Raw genomic sequence first — 23057 nt, 5'->3', positions numbered from 1 at the left:
TGCAGTTTTCTCCACTGGCGGGTTTTGTGCCTAGAGGTGATGCCCCTGAGCTTGCATCATCTGTGATTTCTATTTAAAGGCAAATCCCAGACAGAGAAATGTTTGTCGTAAATTATTACAGCAATGTGACACACGGCTTTTCGGACACTGAGGTCACTCTGCCATAGGCCTCTAGCTTCCTCCTCAATTGCTGTTCATTCCAGGAGGCTTCCTCAATTTCAGCAATTCCTGTGCACAACTGCCCGCCCAGCCATTTATCACTGGTAACAGCCCAGAGAGCTGTGATCTTTTACATCTCCACACAATGGTCTGAGTCTTGGAAGCCTTCCTAAACTCCCCGACCCCCTCTGCCTGGCCAGGGCCTCTCTTCCTTTCCGAGTGCCACAGATCCCTCTGCTAGAATCCTGAGGTTGACCATCCAACAGATTCATTAACATAGCAATCGCAGGAAAGAAAAGAAGGCTGAGTCGTCCTGGTGAATGCTGAGCCTTGTTCCAAATCCTCACAGAGAATCTTTTTTTGTTTGTCTGTTTTTACCATTGCAATTTATTTATTTACTTATTTTGAAATATAGTTGATTTACATGTTGTGTTCGTTTCCGGTGTACAGTGAAGTATATGTAAGTAAAATGCATATACTTCTTCAGATTCTTTTCCCATATAGGTTATTATAACATATTGAGAATAGTTGCCTATGCTATACTATAGGTCCTTGTCGATTATCTATTTTGTTTATGATAATGTATATATGTTACTCTCAAATTCCTAATTTATTCCTCTCCCCCTCCTTTCCCCTTTGGGACCATAGGTTTGTTTTCTATGTTTGTGAGTCCGTTTCTGTTTTGTAAATAAGTTCATTTGTATTATTTTTTAAGATTCCACATGTAAGTGATATCATATTGGTCTTTCTCTGTCTGACTTATTCCACTTAGTATGATCGTCTCACATAGAACCTTGATAGACCCATGAGCAAGAGATTTGAGATACTGTTTTGCAAAAGAATTTCAGAAAGTCAGAAGCACGGAAGGGAACCATCTGGACAGCAAGGCATGCGTTGCAAAGCCCTACTAGAATAAGCTCCGCTCTGGGGAGAGGTCTTAACTGAAAAAAATAGCACACAGCTGTCAGTCATTCCAGCTCCATTCCAGCTGGTGAAAGCATTTGAAGATTTTGAATGGGACTTCCCTGGTGGTCCAGTGGCTAAGACTGTGCTCCCAATGCAAGGTGCTGGGGTTCGATCCCCAGTCAGGGAACTAGATCCCACATGCCACAACTAAGACCTGGGGCATCCAAATAAATAAATAAAAGTAAATATTTAAAAAATAAATAAAAAATAAAAATTTTGAACGAAGGCAAGAAATCTTTTTCTCCCTGTCTGTGGCACCCATTACTTATTCTCTTAGGACTCAAAGCTTTTCTTTAGATCTAACTTTCGGAGCCAGAGGATCCTCTTGCATCTTGTAGACATTTCCCTAGTTTTTGATGGACCCACCCTGGATTTGAGGGTGGGAAGCAGGGTGTGTTAGTTAAATACAAAGTCTCAGGGGATGCATTTCTTGAGGAAACAGGCCTGCATGTGCCTGCCTCTATCCCAGTTTTTTCCATGGATGTGTCCAGCCTGTGAGTGGCCCTCCAGGCCGGCACCCCCACCAGCTTGCACAATGGCCTGTGAGGTGTTGCTGGCCAGAGCCAGGACTCTACGGGAGTCCACAGCAAACAGAAAGGTCTGAGCATGTGGGATCTGGACAATGGACCGTCCTGAACTTAAAATTACGTGTTGGGAACAAAAACTATATTATATAGAGATTTAAGGAATTCAGTATTAAGATAAAAGACCAACAGTGCTATGAGGGGAAAGCTGATTTTTGCCCCACCTACTTTTTTGGGCCACAAATTCCAGAAAACTTCTGGAATTGCTTATTCTAAAAATCTTAATCAGAAAAAAATTTAAAAACACATTTCCCTTTCCCAACTACTTACAAGTACTAGATTTGGAACATAAAACCCAATAAACCAATTGCCTCTTCCTCCTTTGCAACTACACAAAATCAAACACACTAATAAGGTGCATTTTTGCTTCACAAAGTGCAGTCACAAGAGTTTCCTTCTCTTTACAATTTATTTTGGTAATGAGTTGCTGCAGAGAAATTTAGTGATAGATGTGCTTGCTCTGCACTGATCTTCCTCCTTTAGCACCCCAGTTTCTTCTGATCAGAGAGCAAAACAGGTGCCTACATAGGAGAGGAGCACCTGAGTAGCTGCCCCTGCCCCCTCCTGAGATCACAGGCTCCTTACTCAGAGGGAGGAAGAGTTGCCATTTCTTAGCGGTCAAAAGTCATGGTCAACTCATGCTATTGGTCTGGGTCCCTCACATCACAGTAACAGGGGTTGTCATGGGAGCAGACTCACTGGAAAAGACCCTGATGCTGGTTAAGATAGAGGGCAGGAGGAGAAGGGGGCGACAGAGAATGAGATGGTTGGATGGCATCACCAACTCAATGGACATGAGTTCAAGCAAACTCCACGAGAGAGTGAAGGACAGGAAAACTTGGTGTGCTGCAATCCATGGGGTCTCGAAGAGTCAACATGACTTAGTGGCTGAAAAACAACCACAATGTGGGAGCAGGGAAAGGGGGACTGAGCCAGGTGACTTTGGGGTTTGAAAGTTGGAGGCACAATGAGATAGCACATGTTGGAGGGTCAGGGATGGGGAGGGGTGGGCTCAGGGTCTGCAGATGCCGAGGGAACCAGCTTTCCTACTTCTGGCCCCTAAAGTGCTACCAGGCGGGGCTGACCTGTACAATTCTGGGGGCCCCATTCACCCTGGCTCCTGGGTCTGTGTCTTCCCAGCCTTGCTGCCTGAGGGGAAGAGGTGCTGAGGACTGGGCAGATCTATGACTCTGCCCCGACTCCACCTGCTGTTCCAGTGTGCTTCCATTCAGAGTTGTGTGGCAGATTGTGCCAGAGTCCATCTCTGAATGCCCCATGTGGGCGAGAGTCTCTTTCTGGTTTGGAGATGCTCTCAGGCTGCCCCAAGTAATGGGGGATTTTGTAAGGACACACCAGCGATGCAGAGATGGGGGTCCTGCAGGAGCCCAGGCTAGAGGACAGAGGGTCCTCATGGAAGAGGGAGTAGAGTTCGGGAACTGGAAACAGCTAAGATTTCTCTGGGGTCTGTCTTGTTGCTCCCTCAGGATGACATTTCGAATCCACAAGGAATCGCAGTGGTGGCGCTCTTCCCGTCTTTCCTTGGATTTTCCCAGCGTCTACCTACCTCCTGTATCATCTTCCATCCTCTACATCTTTTTTCTACCTTAGGGACTTCAGTTCAGTTCAGTTGCTCAGTCATGTCTGACTCTTTGCGACCCCATGAATCGCAGCACGCCAGGCCTCCCTGTCCATCACCAACTCCCGGAGTTTACTCAGACTCACGTCCATCGAGTTGGTGATGCCATCCAGCCATCTCATCCTCTGTCGTTCCCTTCTCCTCCTGCTCCCAATCCCTCCCAGCGTGAGTCTTTTCCAATGAGTCACCTCTTAGGGACTTCTGCTAGTCCCAATTCAGGGGTACTCGTGACTTCAGTTAACCCCTAACTTTGCTTAGCTTGTGGACTCTCACTGCCCACTGCCAATCAGCGCTCTTACGTCTCATTGTCAAGATGCTCCAAGAGACAGACTCTAACTGGCCCCGGGTGTGTCACCAACAATCCTTTGGGCAGAAGCTTTCATGCTGGGCCATGCAATGAACCTTCTGTGACTTGCCTGTTCCTTAGCAAGGAGGGGTGGGGGTGAGGAGGGGATGTCAGTGAGGGATTCCCAGTGAAAGACTGGCTTGCAGTACTTGACAGTTCCCTCCAGAATGTAGGACAAAATGTGAAAAGGCTGAAAATGAGATTTTCTCTGATTCCAAAACAACTCGAAAGTCCCCCTGATACTGAGGCATTGTGGGAGCCTGCTCTTAGCAGAGAGGTTCCCAGAACATCTCTGGCATTTCTGCCAACAGCAGAGCCTGTAGATTGCTGGCCTGAAAGCAGCTCTCCGTTTTCTAAAAGCAAAAGAAAAAAAACCCAAAAACCAAACAAAAACGCCCTCCCAAACCTTTGCTCAAGGCTATGAATACTAAAATTTGCCAAAGGAAGTGGTGGCAACTGCATTACTTAAATCCTTTCAAAATTGCCTGAATAAAGCACTTCACTCAGACATAAGGAGAATAGACTGGCACTAACCCTGCAGGGCATCCATAAGATGACCTCAGAGGGTTTTTCTTTTTCTTTTTTTCCTGTGTCTGGTTTCTATGAAGGAGAAAGAGTGGAGCTGAACCAATGAAACAAAGAAGTAAGTTCATACCCCATCCCGCCCCCAAGCCCTTTAATCTTCAGTTGGGTTCTGATTCCAGATTGTCTTCACCAAAGAAGTTTTAAAAGCATCCACACATCATGTCATCCTAAAATATTGTAAGATCATCCTTTCCACTTTGAAGAGAGAATTCATTTCCAAAAGCTGTTCGTGTTTCCATTGCTCCTTCCATAATTACTTCAAATATCATGGTGAGTGGACTCTGAATAATGCTTCAGATTCCCTCTGGTGCCTCAACAGGCCCTCCAGCTTACAGCCGCCAAATGGAGCAAAATGTGCCTTGCACGGCTTTACTTCATCTGTTATGAAATAATGGTGGTTTGCTCTTTGAGATCCAAATGATCACAGGGCAGCATCTCAGGCAACAGCTAGAATTCTGAAAAGGAAAAGTAGAAGGAAATAGGCATATTTTGCAGAAAATGTGGCTTTGCTTTCTTTTCTTCTTCTTTCATTCATTCTTCAGTTAGAAAGCAGATAAGGAGGTATTGTTTATTGAGAAGGAAGTGTATGTATTTGCTACCATGGTAACTTATGTTACTGTTGGCACTATCCAGGCCAATTAAGAGCCTTTTATAATGCTCATTTTCTTTCTAGGGGCTGGAAAGCCACTCAAGTCAAGATAGATAAGTATCTTACAAGCCCTGAACATCAGGCTTCGAATGTCCCTCTGGTGACTTTGCTGAAAATCTTACTGTGCACATGGGAGTCCAGTTTACTCCCAGCCTGTGCCCTGGATGGCACCCAGCTCTGGGGCTGGGCAGGGAGACAGCATTTAGCAGGGGTCAGTCTTACCATCATACCCTTCTGCAGCTGCTGCCCAGCACTCTGCAGTTAGATTTTAAGCCTCACTTTTTTGATTCTGTGAGATTTTCCTTTCCTGGCTCTTTGCCCTCGGTCCCTGGGTCAGACTTCTTTGGGGCTAAAACTGCTGGTCTGATGAAAACTGAGTTTATCCATCTGCTCATCTACACAGTCACCTACCCATCCATCTGTCCATTTATTGCCTTCCTACTACACACCACATGCTATATTTGGTGCCACAGATACGGAGGTGAATAGGACATAGTTTCTGCCTTCAAGGGACTCATCATTTCATGGACCAGGCAGACAAATGAAAAGGCCAGTGATTTTATATGTGGAGGTCTGCCCTGGTGGCTCAGAGATTAAAGCGTCTGCCTGCAATGCAGGAGACCTGGGTTTGATCCCTGGGTCCGGAAGATCCCCTGGAGAAGGAAATGGCAACCCACTCCAGTACTCTTGCCTGGAGAATCCCATGGATGGATGAGCCTGGTGGGCTACAGTCCACAGGGTCACAAAGAGTTGGACACGACTGAGCAACTTCACTTCACATCACTTTTATATGTGGACATACAAAAGTCACATTATATGAAGGATTTACAGTGAAACATTTCATGCCCACTCCTGCACTGCAGAGCCTCAGTTCCCTTCCCCACTAACTTCAACCAATTTGTTAACATGTTTCCAGGGATACTGGGCACACCCAGGTGTCATGGTGAGGCGGGCATATGGTGGATGCCTTCTGGACTTGGGGCCTCTGGCTGAAGCAGTTAGTGTACAGTCACATTAGCAGGGCCCACGGGGCTCCATCCCACTCCTGGCACACTGGCAAACACACTCATTCTTTCAACTCTCATTCTTACAGCTGTGGGTTATTCCTCCCAGGCTACTATATTGTGTGTGATGTTCGCCAGTCCCTAACTATCTGCTCATCTGGATACTTCCTTGTTTCCACAACCACTTCTTTGGAGGTGACATGAGGCGCCCTGAAACTTGCATTTCAGATCCTATGTGCATCATTCCCGTTGCCTCTTGGGAGGCCCAACTCCTTCGTTTCATACTTCGTTATCCATGAGGGGTGTTCACCATCATGCAAAATGATGGGCAGGAAGGAAGGTCACACAATTAGGTTAAAAAGTGATTGTTTAGCTCAGGGGAGTATAGCTGAGTGCTCGTGATTCATAGTCTGGAGAGCAGACACACTAATGGAGGATTTCTAGTGGAAGGATTTTATAAGTGTTCAGTGCTTACATTCATCTAGTATGCAGTGGGACAGCTATATATTGGCTAATAGCTGGTATATTTCTGATTAGCTGGTGTCCATGCCATACAAATTGGAACCATTTCAGTGATTAATAGTGTTAATATAAATAAGTACTTCACTGGATAGTTTTAAATGAATAATGCATGTATTTTATGTATAATCAATGGTATAAATTAGTTCTGGGATTTGAAAAGCATTTTCTGAATCCCTTTAGCTTTCCCTTGGAAATTTCTCAGGGTGACCTCCTTGAATAAGCAGTGGGGCCAGGCAGGCAGGCCTTGGGTCTCCCTCCTTCTCCTGCCTCCACTTCCTCAGACATCTGCTCTGAGGTTTTGCCTTCGGTTCTGAGTTAAGATTTCTTTTGAAGAAATTAGAAATAAGTTTGAAACCCTTTGAGACATACAATCCCCATCCTCTGGTGGTATTTCTAAGAAGGCCATAGGAGTGCATGGGGAAGGAATCCTAATCCAGTCTTAGGGTATGACATGGATCAGGGAAGGCTTTCCATGAAAAGTGATTCCTGAGTGTGTGTAGGGTGTGATCAGGTGATTATGTATCTTCTGGGCAGAGGTAGCAACACATGTGAAGTCCCAGAGTGAGGCAAAGAAAGTTCAGGTTCTTCAGAAAAGTTGCAAGGTGTTCAGTGTGGCTGGAGCATTTGGTTTAAGATGAGAGTGAAGGGCTGCCTCCTGCCTACTCCTCCTTGACAGTTTCACATCCTCAACCACTGCTCTGGCCATGGGCAGTGCCTCCCAAACTCTGAACTTCAAGCCTGTGAGAGCACCAACTATCCCCACCTGTCTTCTCAGCACTGCTGAACTTTGACCCAACCACAGAACCTGCATCCGACCTGACTCAGTCTGAAAGACCAGACATTGAATCCAGTTAGCTCACCTGTGCATTTGCTTTTTTTGGAAGTCTGTGTACACTCATCAACTTTGCAGATTCCTCAGCCCTGGCACTTGATTTGTTTAAATTGAGTGCTGAACATCCACTGGCCATGACCTAATTTTCTGACTCTCATTTGGTTTCTTAGTTGAGTCTTTGGACAAGAATGTTGCAATGGACTAATGCAGCAATCTTTTAAATGCTCAGCACCTTACAGCAAGAAGGGGCAGCCTGCTTAGGAAGATAGCTTTCAGTTTCAGTCTGAAGTGAAGTGAAGTGAAGTGAAGTGAAGTTGCTCAGTCATGCCCGACTCTTTGCAACCCCATGAACTGTAGCCTGTCAGGCTCCTCTGTCCATGGGATTTTCCAGGCAAGAATACTGAAGTGGGTTGCCATTTCCTTCTCCAGGGGATCTTCCCAACCCAGGGATCAAACCTGGGTCTCCCGCATTGCAGGCAGACTCCTTACTGGCTGAGCCACAAGAGAAGTCTAGCCAACCCTTAACAATTATGGTGCTTACTTTTGAATAACCCACAATTCAAATAAGAAATAAAAAAAGAAATAAAAATATGCATAGAAATGAATGAAAATGAAAACACAACAACCCAAAACCTATGGGATTCAGTAAAAGCAGTGCTAAGGGGGAGGTTCATAGCAATTCAAGCTTACCTCAAGAAACAAGAGAAAAATCAAATAAATAAACTAACCTTACACTTAAAGCAACTAGAAAAAGAAGAAGAACCCCAGGGTTAGAAGGAAAAGGTTAGAAGGAAAGAAATCATAAAAATTAGGGCAGAAATAAGTGAAAAAGAAACAAAGGAGACCATAGCAAAAATCAACAAAGCTAAAAGCTGGTTCTTTGAGAAGATAAACAAAATAGATAAACCATTAGCCAGACTCATCAAGAAAAAAAGGGAGAAGAATCAAATCAACAAAATTAGAAATGAAAATGGAGAAATCACAACAGACAACACAGAAATACAAAGGATCATAAGAGACTACTATCAGCAATTATATGCCAATAAAATGGACAACTTGGAAAAAATGGACAAATTCTTAGAAAAGTATAACTTTCCAAAACTGTACCAGGAAGAAATAAAAAATCTTAACACACCCCTCACAAGATGGAAATCAAAACTGTAATCAGAAATCTTCTAGCAAACAAAAGCCCAGGACCAGATGGCTTCACAGCTGAATTCTACCAAAAATTTAGAGAAGAGCTAACACCTATCCTACTCAAACTCTTCCAGAAAATTGCAGAGGAAGGTAAACTTCCAAACTCATTCTATGAGGCCACCATCACCCTAATACCAAAAACAGACAAAGATGCCATAAAAAAAGAAAACTACAGGCCAATATCACTGATGAACATAGATGCAAAAATCCTTAACAAAATTCTAGCAAACAGAATCCAACAACATATTAAAAAGATCATATATAATGACCAAATGGGCTTTATCCTAGGGATGCAAGGATTCTTCAATATTCGCAAATCAATCAATGTGATACACCACATTAACAAATTGAAAGATAAAAACCATATGCTTATCTCAATAGATGCAGAGTAAGCCTTTGACAAAATTCAACATCCATTTATGATAAAAACCCTCCAGAAAGCAGGCACAGAAGGAACATACCTCAACATAATAAAAGCCATATATGATAAACCCACAGCAAACATTATCCTCAATGGTGAAAATTTGAAAGCATTTCCCCTAAAGTCAGGAACAAGACAAGGGTGCCCACTCTCACCACTACTATTCAACATAGTTTTGGAAGTTTTAGCCACAGCAATCAGAGAAGAAAAAGAAATAAAAGGAATCCAGATTGGAAAAGAGGAAGTAAAACTCTCACTGTTTGCAGATGACGTGATCCTCTACATAGAAAACCCTAAAGACTCCACCAGAAAATTACTAGAGCTAGTCAATGACTATAGTAAAGTTGCAGGATATAAAATCAACACACAGAAATTCCTTGAATTCCTATACACTAACAATCCAGACTTAAACTGAAGGAAGTAGGGAAAACCACTAGACCATTCAGGTATGACCTAAATCAAATCCCTTATGATTATACACTGGAAGTGAAAAATAGATTTAAGGGCCTAGATCTGATTGATAGAGTGCCTGATGAACTATGGAATGAGGTTCGTGCCATTGTACAGGAGACAGGGATCAAGACCATCCCCATGGAAAAGAAATGCAAAAAAGCAAAATGGCTGTCTGGGGAGGCCTTACAAATAGCTGTGAAAAGAAGAAAAGTGAAAAGCAAAGCAGAAAAGGAAAGATATAAACATCTGAATGCAGAGTTCCAAAGAATAGCAAGAAGAGATAAGAAAGCCTTCCTCAGCAATCAATGCAAAGAAACAGAGGAAAACAACAGAATGGGAAAGACTAGAGACCTCTTCAAGAAAATCAGAGATACCAAAGGAAACTTTCATGCAAAGATGGGCTCGATAAAGGACAGAAATGGTATGGACCTAACAGAAGCAGAAGGTATCAAGAAGAGGTGGCAAGAACACACAGAAGAACTGTACAAAAAAGATCTTCACGACCCAGATAATCACAACGGTGTGATCACTGACCTAGAGCCAGACATCCTGGAATGTGAAGTCAAGTGGGCCTTAGAAAGCATCACTACGAACAAAGCTAGAAGAGGTGATGGAATTCCAGTTGAGCTATTCCAAATCCTGAAAGATGATGCTGTGAAAGTGCTGCACTCAATATGGCAGCAAATTTGGAAAACTCAGCAGTGGCCACAGGACTGGAAAAGGTCAGTTTTCATTCCAATCCCAAAGAAAGGCAATGCCAAAGAATGCTCAAACTACCGCACAATTGCACTCATCTCACACGCTAGTAAAGTAATGCTCAAAATTCTCCAAGCCAGGCTTCAGCAATATGTGAACCATGAACTTCCTGATGTTCAAGCTGGTTTTAGAAAAGGCAGAGGAACCAGAGATCAAATTGCCAACATCCACTGGATCATGGAAAAAGCAAGAGAGTTCCAGAAAAGCATCTATTTCTGCTTTATTGACTATGCCAAAGCCTTTGTGTGGATCACAATAAACTGTGGGAAATTCTGAAAGAGATGGGAATACCAGACCACCTGATCTGCCTCTTGAGAAATTTGTATGCAGGTCAGGAAGCAACCGTTAAAACTGGAAATGGAACAACAGACTGGTTCCAAATAGGAAAAGGAATACATCAAGGCTGTATATTGTCACCCTGTTTATTTAACTTATACGCAGAGTACATCATAAGAAACGCTGGACTGGAAGAAACACAAGCTGGAATCAAGATTGCCGGGAGAAATATCAATCACCTCAGATATGCAGATGACACCACCCTTATGGCAGAAAGTGAAGAGGAACTAAAAAGCCTCTTGATGAAAGTGAAAGTGGAGAGTGCAAAAGTTGACTTAAAGCTCAACATTCAGAAAACGAAGATCATGCCATCCAGTCCCATCACTTCATGGGAACAGTGTCAGACTTTATTTTTCTGGGCTCCAAAATCACTACAGATGGTGACTGCAGCCATGAAATTAAAAGACGCTTACTCCTTGGAAGGAAAGTTATGACCAACCTAGATAGCATATTGAAAAGCACAGACATTACCTTGCCAACAAAGGTTTGTCTAGTCAAGGCTATGGTTTTTCCTGTGGTCATGTATGCATGTGAGAGTTGGACTGTGAAGAAGGTTGAGCGCCAAAGAATTAATGCTTTTGAACTGTGGTGTTGGAGAAGACTCTTGAGAGTCCCTTGGACTGCAAGGAGATCCAACCAGTCCATTCTGAAGGAGATCAGCCCTGAGATTTCTTTGGAAGGAATGATGCTAAAGCTGAAACTCCAGTACTTTGGCCACCTCATGAGAAGAGTTGGCTCATTGGAAAAGACTCTGATGCTGGGAGGGATTGGGGGCAGGAGGAGAAGGGGACAACAGAGGATGAGATGGCTGGATGGCATCACTGACTCGATGGACGTGAGTCTCAGTGAACTCCAGGAGTTGGTGATGGACAGGGAGGCCTGGTGTGCTGTGATTCATGGGGTTGCAAAGAGTTGGACATGACTGAGCAACTGATCTGATCTGAACAATGAGAAAACAGAAAGAGAAATTAAAGAAACAATTCTATTCACCATTGCAGTGAAAAGAATAAAATACTTAGGAGTAAATCTATCTAAAGAAACAAAAGACCTATATATAGAAAACTATAAAACACTGATGAAAGAAATCAAAGATGACACAAATAGGGAGAAATATACCACGTTCATGGATCAGAAGAATCAATACAGTGAAAATGAGTATACTACTCAAAGCAATCTATAGATTCAATGCAATCCCTATCAAGCTACCAATGGTATTTTTCAGAGAACTAGAACAAATAATTTCACAATTTGTTTGGAAATACAAAAAACCTCGAATAGCCAAAGCAATCTTAAGAAGAATGAAACTGGAGGAATCAACCTGCCTGACTTCAGACTAAACTACAAAGCTACAGTCATTCAGACAGTATGGTACGGGCACAAAGACAGAAATATAGATCAATGGAACAAAATAGAAAGCCCAGAGATAAATCCACACACCTATGGACACCTTATCTTTTACAAAGGAGGTAATAATATACAGTGGAGAAAAGACAATCTCTTCGACAAGTGGTGCTGGGAAAACTGGTCAACCACTTGTAAAAGAATGAAACTAGAACACTTTCTAACACCACACACAAAAATAAACTCAAAATGGATTAAAGATCTAAATATAAGACCAGAAACTATAAAACTCCTAGAGGAAAACATAGGCAAAACACTCTCTGACATAAATCACGGCAGGATCCTCTGTGACCCACCTCCCAGAGTAATGGAAATGAAAGCAAAAATAAACAAATGGGACCTAATTAAACTTAAAAGCTTTTGCACAACAAAGGAAACTATAAGCAAGGTGAAAAGACAGCCTTCAGAATGGGAGAAAAATAGAAAACTAAGCAACTGACAAAGAATTAATCTCAAAAATATACAAGCAGCTCATGCAGCTTAATTCCAGAAAAATAAACAACCCAATCAAAAAATGGGCCAAAGAACTAGACAGATATTTCTCCAAAGAAGACATACAGATGGCTAACAAACACATGAAAAGATGCTCAATATCACTCATGATAAGAGAAATGCAAATCAAAACCACAATGAGGTACCATGTCATGCTGGTCAGAATGGCTGCTATCAAAAAATCTACAAACAATAAATGCTGGAGAGGCTGCGGAGAAAAGGGAACCCTCTTACACTGTTGGTGGGAATGCAAACTAGTACAGCCACTATGGAGAACAGTGTGGAGATTCCTTAAAAAAACTGGAAATACAACTGCCATGCAACCCAACAATCCCACTGCTGTGCATACACATCAAGGAAACCAGAATTGAAAGAGACATGTGTACCCCAATGTTCATCGCAGCACTGTTTGTAATAGCCAGGACATGGAAGCAACCTAGATGTACATCGGCGGATGAATGGATAAGAAAGCTGTGGTACAGATACACAATGCAATATTACTCAGCTATTAAAAAGAGTGCATTTGAATCCGTTCTAATGAGGTGGATGAAACTGGAGCCTATTACACAGAGTGAAGTAAGTCAGAAAGAAAAACACCAATACAGTATATTAACGCATATATATGGAATTTAGAAAGATGGTAAAGATGATCCTATATGCAAGACAGCAAAAGAGACACAGATGTAAAGAACAGTTTTTTGGACTCTGTGGGAGAAGGCTAGGGTGAGATGATTTGAGAGAATAGCATTGAAACATGTATATTATCATATGTGAAATAGATCGCCAGTCCAGGTTCGATGCATGAGACAGGGTGTTCAGGGCTGGTGCACTGGGATGACCCTGAGGGATGGGATGGGGAGGGAGGTGGGAGGGGGGTTCAGGATGGGGAACACATGAACACATGTACACCCATGGCTGATTTATGTCAATGTATGGCAAAAACCACCACAATATCATAAAGTAATTAGCCTCCAATTAAAATAAATAAGTAAATTAAAAAAAAAAAAACCAGTTATGGTGCTCTCTCTCCAGTTTGCTAAGATGTCTTTGGTAAAATTGTAGTCCAGCCTATGACATTTTAGGTTAAAGTCTAGTCTTTCATTTGTAGGAAATGTTCTATCCTTTTTTCTTCACATCGAACATAGTCAAAGGGGATCTCCAGGTTATGAGAATTCGCAAATGCCAGCAATGTCTTCCCTTTGTGCGGTGTTGAGCATCATGGTGGGTGCCAGGAAGGGAACTTTGGGCTTGTCAAGATCAAAGAGCTCAGTTCAGAGTCTTTCAGGAGCACTTTCTAATGAAGAAACCATCAGGTCCTACACTGCTTATTATGGTCTCCAAATTGTTGATTGTGACAAAGCAAGTTTTGTGTACAGGAAACAACCGCTTCCCTTCTCCCTTAGGAGAACCTAAAAAAAATTGATCTTAGATAAGAAGCCATAAATAATTAGATAAACAATTACTCAGCCTTTGCCTTTTTTCTTTTAATCCTATAATGGTACTTTAGCAAAAACATCAAATACCACTCTTCCTCTTCAGTTTTCACAGTGGATAAAAATAGGAAGAGAATTCAAATATTGTAAGTCCTTGGTCTTTAAGACTTCATTAGTTGTGAGAAGACACTGTTACGGATGCATTGCTGACTCCTGACATGCTAACCCTGCATGACTGCACAACTGAATGCAAATTTTCCCTAAGCAGAGAATAAGACCATTTTTACAGTATGCCATTGGGAACATAAATTTCCAAATATATGAAGTGCTTAGATCAAAATGATGCTTTTTGATCTAAACCCTAGCTCTGATATTTAGTGTTAATTATCTAAACTTTAACTTCTCCCAAGCCATGAAGAAGTTAAAAGCCAGGTCACTCTCTAAACAGAGGTTGGGCTTTCTAATATACTGTAATCTTTAATGGGAAGAAAAGTATTGGCAAGGCTCCATACATGTTAAGCTGAATTATCCTATATAGCTTTCTAGGGGAAGTCAGGAATAAAAATATGACCTGTCAATGTGGACAATAAATATTTGCCATGTACTTAGTGATAGATTAGGCATTTACTATTTGGAAACATTCTTGAAAAGAAAGTAGAAGTCATTTGACCATGGAGAATATGACTATCCATTAACAAGTGAAAAGAATTTCCAGGATTTGAAGTTACTTGAAACAATTGACTTAATATTTAACATTGTACTGTATATACAATGTATTGTATATATTTTAATATTTTATAGCCATGAGAATACCTGCTTGTGATTTGAATGGTTAAATACTGGATAATGTGCTGTGCCTAGTAAAGCCTATTTCATGAAAAGTATCAAGTGGGAAGCTTCATTTAATGCCCTAAAGTAGTTGTGTAACTGTCCCTTTTATTTTATCAAGCCTGCTGGTGGTAGTAGAGTTGATTGCACAAACACCCTCCTCTGTGCCTTCCTGTGGTGCTTTTGTCATTCATTTATTCACTCTATTTAAGTCATTCATTATTCATTCATTCTACTTAACACCTGTTGAGCACCTAGAGCTGCCAAGCTACTCAGTAGGTGCAAGGACACAAAGTGAGGAGGCCTGCGTCTTCACTCTCCAGGAATAAAAAACAACTGGAACCAGAGTGTTTGACCTGCTCTGACTCAAGTGTGAACAGAGTGCAGAGGAACAGTGGGTCTTGGGTCTTGACAGGGGCCTGGTCTACATAGTCCTACTAGATGCAGGATTTACCACGAAATGCAGACGAGAGGGTATCATGAAAGAGTCCTGCCCTGGGCATTAGGAAACTTAGGTCTGCTGGCTCCATGTCCAGCTACTTAACTAGATTTGTGACCCTGAGCAATTCATTTCAACTCCCAGAGTTTTCTAACCTGCAAAACAGAAACAATAATAGTGCTTCACTCATCACACAGAATGGTGGTTTAAAGGCTCAAATGAGCTAATGCATATAATTGTATTATATAATATTATTTGCATTATATATACATATATAATATTATTTACATTGCATAATTATATATACTTACCGAGGGCCAAAGAATTGATGCTTTTGAACTGTGGTGTTGGAGAAGACTCTTGAGAGTCCCTTGGACTGCAAGGAGATCCAACCAGTCCATCCTAAAGGAGATCAGTCCTGGGTGTACGTTGGAAGGACTGATGTTGAAGCTGAACCTCCAATACTTTGGCCACCTGATGCGAAGAGCTGACTCATTTGAAAAGACCCTGATGCTGGGAAAAATTGAGGGCAGGAGGAGAAGGGGACAACAGAGGATGAGATGATTGGATGGCATCACCAACTCAATGAACGTGGGTTTGGGTGGACTCCGGGAGTTGGTGATGGACAGGGAGGCCTGGTGTGCTGCGATTCATGGGGTCGCAGAGTCGGACATGACTGAGCGACTGAACTGAACTGAACACACACACATATATATACACACACATATCTTTCCTACATGGGGACTACATATTATTATAACCACTTCTCTTCCATAATAAAAAAGGGGGATAAAGAATTTGAAGAGGACTCAGAAGAGGTGGAAAGGAAGGTAAAAAGAGAATAAAATGGGAAACTTGAGACAGTTGTGCAGTAAACACAGGAGGGGCTCCAGGTGTTTCCTATATTTACTAAGGCCAAACAAGAAGAAATGGATTTAAACTGCAGCGTGAGGGGTTTAGGTTAGGAATAAGGATGATTTGATTTTCTCTAAAGAGCTGTTAAAATACTAAAGTGGCCAGTGAAAGAAGGTTCTGCTGCTTCTCCTCTGGGAGTTTTTAGAAATAGAAAGAAGAGAGCCATCTTACATTGGGTCAGTAGTCAGTGCAGAGGATCCAAGCAGAGTTCAGGTACAAGGAATGTCCAGGTGATGCTTGGAACATGTGCAGCTTTATAGTATTCCTCTGGAGGAGAACCAGAACGTGGAGAAGTGCATCAGGGCCCAGTTACCTTCTGGACGAAGTGGATGGAAAAGAGACACTTTCTCTTCTGCAGACCTGTTTCTATTATTCTTTTTTCCTTACTTGGTGTAATTTCAGATGTTTCACACCTATACAGCCTGAGGGCCATGAAAGATTTGCTTTAGGACCAACCAAACACACAGCTGGTTTCTCTGAAGCACTTGAGTGGATCCTCACTTTTTGGTGGGATTCTCTATTTTCATCCTAATGCTGCGTGGAGTGCTGCACAGGCCTAGCGGACACTGGGTTAAGCTAAGTCACCAAATTATAGCTCTCACCTTACTGGAGTGTATTTCAGGGACTCCTGGTATGTGGCTGGCAGGAAACCAGGTACACTGGGACCTAAAGACCCTACTTAACTTGGCTATTTTCCAGGCTCTATAAAGTGACTAAAATGAAACAGAACCTTTAAAACAGCCAGGTACAGACCTAGACCAGGCAGAAAGCAAAAGACAGTCCGTATAACCAGCCCCAATGTACTTCAGAGAAGCCAACTGTCCTATTGGAGATCTTCTGAAATGTTCTTGAACCCAAACTTGGCTTTCATCCCCCAAAGAAATGAGAGCCTGCAAACGAGCTGTGGCCTGTGTTAGGTTTGTCCTCCGGCTGTGGGTTTGTCTTGCCATTCCTTCCTTGGCTATGGGAGGAAGGGTTCAGCACCAGATGATGACCCAGTGGGTCCTCTGTTCTCCAGGTATGTTATTTGTCATTCCTGAAATGGCACTGTTCTTTCTAAAACTTATTTTCGCTCAGATTATACCATAGCTTAGAGCTATAGTGATACTTTTTTCTACCTCTCATGGCTAGAGTCTGCCTCCGTATTTGTGTAGCCAACAGGGAAGATGGCAGAAGTCAGAGGGAGTTTCTGTTGTAACTGTCTATTTTTAGTGGCTCATAAACTTCCCAATATTCCTTTGGCCTGAAGCTGCACATGCTTGGTGTCAGCCCAAAGGGAAGTTATCTTGGAAAGTTTGAGCAAAGTTCTCTCCATTGCTGCTTAGGCTGGGTAAGGGAGAGAGAGAGAGAAAAAAAAAAGAGCTTTTGCAACATCAGATCAGTAACTTTGGGGCTGGTGTGGAACTAGCCACTGGAATTCTGCATGGTCCATCCTCCCCCAGCCCCCCATTAGAGGTGAAGCTGCTGGACTGAACACTTGGGGGGCCCGTTCATAGGCTGCTTCTTGTCAGAGGAAAGTGGCCACACCATTGCCCCTGAGTTAAGGGCAAATACTAGGGCAGTCAATAGGCTGCACTGTGGAATTAAAGAAAAAACTAGATCAGAACTCAGGAGACTCCCAGTTTGCCTTTTACTGTGAATAGCTGTGGGATCTTGGACACATCCAGTCCCTCCCTGAAGTTCAGTTGCCTCCTCTATAAGATGAAGTAGTTAGGCCAGCTCTCAGCTCTCAGCGCTAAGTGTGCTCTGGAATAAGTGGATAGAAATGTATTTCTGCTTGGGATGAAAGTACTCAAATAATTGTGGGGAAATTATCTTCATCCTTTAGGGGCATTGCTTGTAAGAAACCATTGAGACCAAAGGTAGGCTTTTCCTGTAAGGAGAATAAACATTTGAGGCTCCAGAATACAAATATATAGAGGATTTCTTGTTTTTGGAGGGTGGAGATGTAGGAAAGGTATTAACAAAAGTGAAGTGAAGATATTTTTATATGGTCATTCTATGTAGTTTCCCAGAAGTAAAGCTATTTATCCGTCAAAGCAGATGAAAGCCGAGGTCAGCTTTCTTTGCTCAAAAAATATGAAAACGTTCTTTTGTTTATTTATTCATCTATTTATTTCTTCAACTAATATTTATTGAATGCCCACTAATTTTTACCCTTTCCTCTTGGTAGTGGGAAAGGAAATGGATAGGGGGAAAATCTGGCTGAGCTTCAAGTCACAGAAGGTGGGCTTGAGGCCTCTGGAGTGCCCTGAACATGAGAATGGTGTCCTCCAGGGGGGCTTAAAGCATCACTGAGCAAACAGAGTGACCAAGTGCCTGAACTGTATGTTTGTGCTTCCTACGGGCTTCCGGGTTTCAGAGGCAAATCCCCCTTGCTGACTGGCCGAGACGATGCTGGGGCTTTGCACTCAGAAGCAATGGGCAGGATGCCATCACACCTACATCAACCTTCTCGCTTCCTTGCTCTGTCATCCATTCCCATGGGAAGCTCTGAGTTCCCACGTGTCCTCGGCCAGGAAGGTCAGCATGGACACATCTGTGTGTGTCATGGGGTGGGACTGATAAGCGCCAGCTGCTGGATCCTATTTGGCCCAGAGTGCCACATCCTCTTCCATATCAGCTATGGCAACAAAACCAGAGATCCCAGTCTGCTGATCAGAGCTGGCTTTTAAGAAGGAGAAAGAGGCATAGTGCCAGGAGCTTGATTGATTTTCTTACCAACTGGGTGGGACCAGGTGTTGGGACTGCTGCTGGCAGGAGCCGCAGAGGGGAAATGGTGACATCTTTTTTCTGAGGCTTTGACATAAAACCAAGAGAAAGGAATACCTATACTCTCACTAATCTGAGAAACTGATAGCAGAGCATAGAGAAGTCCTTCTCAAGCTTTAACGTGCATACAAGTCACCTGGGGATCTTGCTAGAAGGCAGGTTCCAAGTCAGCAGGTCTGAGATGGGGCCTGAGAATTTGCATGAGTAACAAGCTCATGGGTGATGGCTACGTGGCTGGTCCATGGACTACACTTTGAGCAGCAAGGCTTTATTTTAGTCTCCCCAGTACTCCTCCTCAGAGGAAGCTACATGAACATGAACCAAGCTAGACCAATGATAATATCTCAACACAGGTCAAGGGGTAGCACATGAGCCAGAGTTTTGCCTTTTTTAAAAAAATTGAAGTTTGGGGATTCAATATAGACCCAAGGAAAGGAAGCCCTATCCTATTTGCTAAAGCATGAGCTGGAGCTGCTACTGGCGATGAGTCCCACCTCGCAGAGGCAGTGCCCTGAGAAGATGCAGCAGACAGGTGGGAAAGTGAGCAGGGAGCAGAAATCTGTGTTCAGTGTCCTGGTTCCAATTGTGCCTATGGGCAGCTCCTCCGGGCCTTTCCTGCGGTTTCCTCGGTGAGCCTGCAAATTACCCTCTGTCTCTTAAACCAGCGGTTCTCCAGCTGGCTGCACGTTGGAATCTGATGTTGGGCCCCTCACCTGGGATGGAACTTGGGCAAAGGTCGTTTCTAAAGGTCCCCACGGAGAAGGCAATGGCAACCCACTCCAGTGTTCTTGCCTGGAAAATCCATGGACAGAGGAGCCTGGTGGGCTGCAGTCCATGGGGTTGCTAAGAGTCGGACATGACTGAGCGACTTCACTTTCACTTTTTACTTTCATGCATTGGAGAAGGAAATGGCAACCCGCTCCAGTGTTCTTGCCTGGAGAATCCCAGGGACGGCGGAGCCTGGTGGGTGGCCGTCTATGGGGTCACACAGAGTCGGACACGACTGAAGCGACTTAGCAAAGGTCCCCAAGTGATTCTGATGTGCAGCCAGGATGGAGACCCAGTGTTTTTTTTTTAATTTTTTAAAGTTAAAGTGTAGTTGATTTATATTATTGTGTTAATTTATGCTGTAAAACAAAGTGATTCAGTGATACGTATACATTCTTCATGTATGTTTGTACACACATCAGTTTAGTCGCTCAGTCGTGTCCGACTCTTTGCGACCCCATGAACCGCAGCACGCCAGGCCTCCCTGTCCATCAGCAACTCCCGGAGTTTACCCAAACTCATGTCCATTGAGTCGGTGATGCCATCCAACCATCTCATCCTCTGTACACACACACACACACATATATGTATATATTCTTTTCCATTATGGTTTATCACATATTGAGTATAGTTCTCTGTGTTGTACAATAGGACCTCATTGTTATCCACTCTGTATATAATAGTTTGCATCTGTTAGCCCCAAACTCCCACTCCTTCCTTCTGCTTTCCCCACATCTCCCTTGACAGCCACAAATATGTTCTCTATGAAACCCACTCTCTTAATACTCTTTCAAGTTGTGTACGTGTCAGTAGCAGCTGAGAGAGTCCTAAACTGGGTTCTGAGGAATCACTGAAGCCGAAGAGTCAGACTGAGCAAGAGGGTTGGGATAGACTCCTGGGAGAACAGCATCTACAGAGGGCCTGAAGAAAGGGAGACTTAGGACCGCTTTCCATCCTCCGGTGATTTCTCTGCTTCCTAAGCTCTCTGAGTGCCATGGGATACCATCTCTGAATTATGTGTACTACTGAGTCTTATTTTGGTCTTTAAATCCAAGGGGTTAGCCCTCATTCCAGATTGTATGCTCCTCTAGGGCAAGGGTTGCATCTTATGCCTCCTTCATTTCTTTCAAAACACCAGTCACTGTACATGTACTTGCTAACATTCCCAAATACAAGGTGATAAACGGATATCCAAGCACGTGCCATAAATGGCTGGCCACATCTTTCAAACCCAAGTCTCACTGACTTCCTCCTTGATTGTGAAGAATTCCTAAGGCAGTTCACCATGTTCTCAGCATGTATTTTGGAGGCGGGCAGGGGAAGTGCTTATTTTATAGTCCAGACCCACATCTTAGCCCAGAGTGGCTGGAACGTGCCAGAAGTGGGAGATCAAGGGGTTGGCGAACTCTCTTGCCACTTCAGATTCAACAACTTGTTCTCTTGAAATAGAAAGAGCTGCTCGGTTTGTGGGTTGTTGTTTTTTTCCCCCCTAAGTCCATATACTTTTCTCAGAAATGCAGTTGCCTGTGGAAAACTGACACTCCCTAATGAGCCCTTAACAGCTGTTAGCCCCACAGCAATAGAAATTATTCTGCAGGCTTCTTGCTAAATTCCAGCAATGGTCTCTGCCAGAACCGGGGTGCACATGCGCACTGGAGGTGGCGGGAGATCCCTGAGCTCTTCAGGAGGGATCCTCTCCCTTCCCTGGGGAGGATTTGGCCTGGGCGGCTTCCAGGCAAACCTTCTGTAATGGAGGTGAGGAGACCAGGGAGTGCATGCAAGATTCTCAGGCTGCGCCTTAAGGCTGTTCTCCCAGAGTCAAAGAACCTGAGGCACAGTCAGAGACTGAGCAGATGACCCCAGCCTTGCCAAGAAAAAAAAAAAAAAGGTACATGAAACCTGTCAATATATAGAAAACCTTTCACAAATTAAACTCTATCATTCTTTCTCCTTCAGTATTTTGTACCTTTTGACCGAAGCCCTCGGTGAGGAGTCCAGCTCTAGGCTGTGGTCTTCTAGGCCTTCTACCACCAACTTCCTGTGTGACAATTCAGCTGGTTGGCCCAGGCCTCCGATTTCTTACATCTGGATACCCACCTGTTCTAGCAACAAGAGTTTCACAATTAGGCAGAGTGTTCACTGGAGAAGGCATGGACGGTCAACAGTCCTCAAATCATGTGTGGGAAAATAATTACAATTATTGGCAAGAATCAGTTCCGTTCAGTCGTTCAGTCGTGTCTGACTCTTTGCGACCCCATGAATCGCAGCACACCAGACCTCCCTGTCCATCACCAACTCCCGGAGTTCACTCAAACTCACATCCATCGAGTCAGTGATGCCATCCAGCCATCTCATCCTCTGTCGTCCCCTTCTCCTCCTGCCCCCAAATCCCTCCCAGCATCAGAGTCTTTTCCAATGAGTCAACTCTTCACATGAAGTGGCCAAAGGGTTGGAGTTTCAGCTTTAGCATCAGTCCTTCCAATGAACACCCAGGACTGATCTCCTTTAGAATGGACTGGTTGGATCTCCTTGCAGTCCAAGGGACTCTCAAGAGTCTTCTCCAGCACCACAGTTCAAAAACATCACTTCGGTGCTCAGCTTTCTTCACAGTCCAACTCTCACGGAAGGGGCTATTTCCAAGTGACTTGAATTGTTTGGGTGTCAGTTATTTATTTCGAGGAGCCAAGGCCAAAATAAAGGGCTAAATGGGGAGGACTTGTAGCTCCCTGGTTGTTGCCTTAGTGTTTTAAATGGATGCTCTGTGGCTTAGTGAGCTAGAGAGTTCATTTTTCTAACTCATCTGAGAGTTTCCTCTGGGCTCTGTTTCTCTCTCCCTTCTCCTTTCCCCAGTTTTTACCAGAACACCTGGGAAAGGCACGGGGGCGGGGATGTCCTAGATGGGTCAGCTGCTGCCCACAGCACATGCAGTAAGGGCTTTAAGCAAACAGGGCAGGATGCCTATCCAGGGGGCTGCCCCTCCCAGGCCATTCCATAGAGCTGGAGTCCAGCCAGTTCTTTCCAGCTGGCTCCGAAATCCGATGCTTCAGTGATTGATCTCACCATCTGACTCCAAAAGCCCTGCATGCTGGGGTGAGAGGGACATCTCTCAAGAGTGTGTTAATCCACACTTCCTGAGGAGGTTTCCAAACACCAACTTCAGTTTTTTTCTCATTTGGTTGTAGATCTTTCTCTTGATCATCTGAAAACATCATTCGGTGTTACAAAGTGAGTTTTGTACTCTTCTCCCCTAGAATGTGAAGAATTCAAAATCTGTGGTTTTCATGCCCATTCCTCTCTGTTGCCACATATCAGAAGGAGTTGTAATTGTGGTGGTGGTGTTTAGTCGCTAAGATGTGTCCGACTCTTTTGCCACCTGCCAGGCTCCTCTGTTCATGGGATTTCCCAGGCAAGAATACTGGAGCAGGTTGCCATTTCCTTCTCCAGGGGATCTTCCTGACTCAGGGATCCAACCTGCGTCTCCTGCATTGGCAGACGGATTGTTTACCACTGAGCCACCTGGGAAGCCCGGTTGTTGTGTGTGTCTTCAACAATGATCTCTTCAT

At 43.7% G+C, this 23057-nt stretch overlaps 1 long non-coding RNA gene across 1 annotated transcript; it reads right to left on the bottom strand.

The window, feature by feature from the left end:
* Nucleotides 1-1739: 1739 nt before the first annotated feature.
* Nucleotides 1740-21753, bottom strand: LOC132342958 (uncharacterized). The gene is made up of 3 exons (XR_009491537.1): nt 21461-21753; nt 15351-15552; nt 1740-4731 (listed from the first exon to the last, which is right to left on the bottom strand). It is a non-coding gene; the product is annotated as an uncharacterized lncRNA (long non-coding RNA).
* Nucleotides 21754-23057: the final 1304 nt, after the last annotated feature.

This window comes from Bos taurus, chromosome 2, assembly GCF_002263795.3.
Source record: "Bos taurus isolate L1 Dominette 01449 registration number 42190680 breed Hereford chromosome 2, ARS-UCD2.0, whole genome shotgun sequence".
In the NCBI taxonomy this organism is placed as follows: Eukaryota; Metazoa; Chordata; class Mammalia; order Artiodactyla; family Bovidae; genus Bos; species Bos taurus.
Note: the sequence above shows the minus strand (reverse complement) of the source record. Positions and strands in the feature narration are given on the sequence as shown.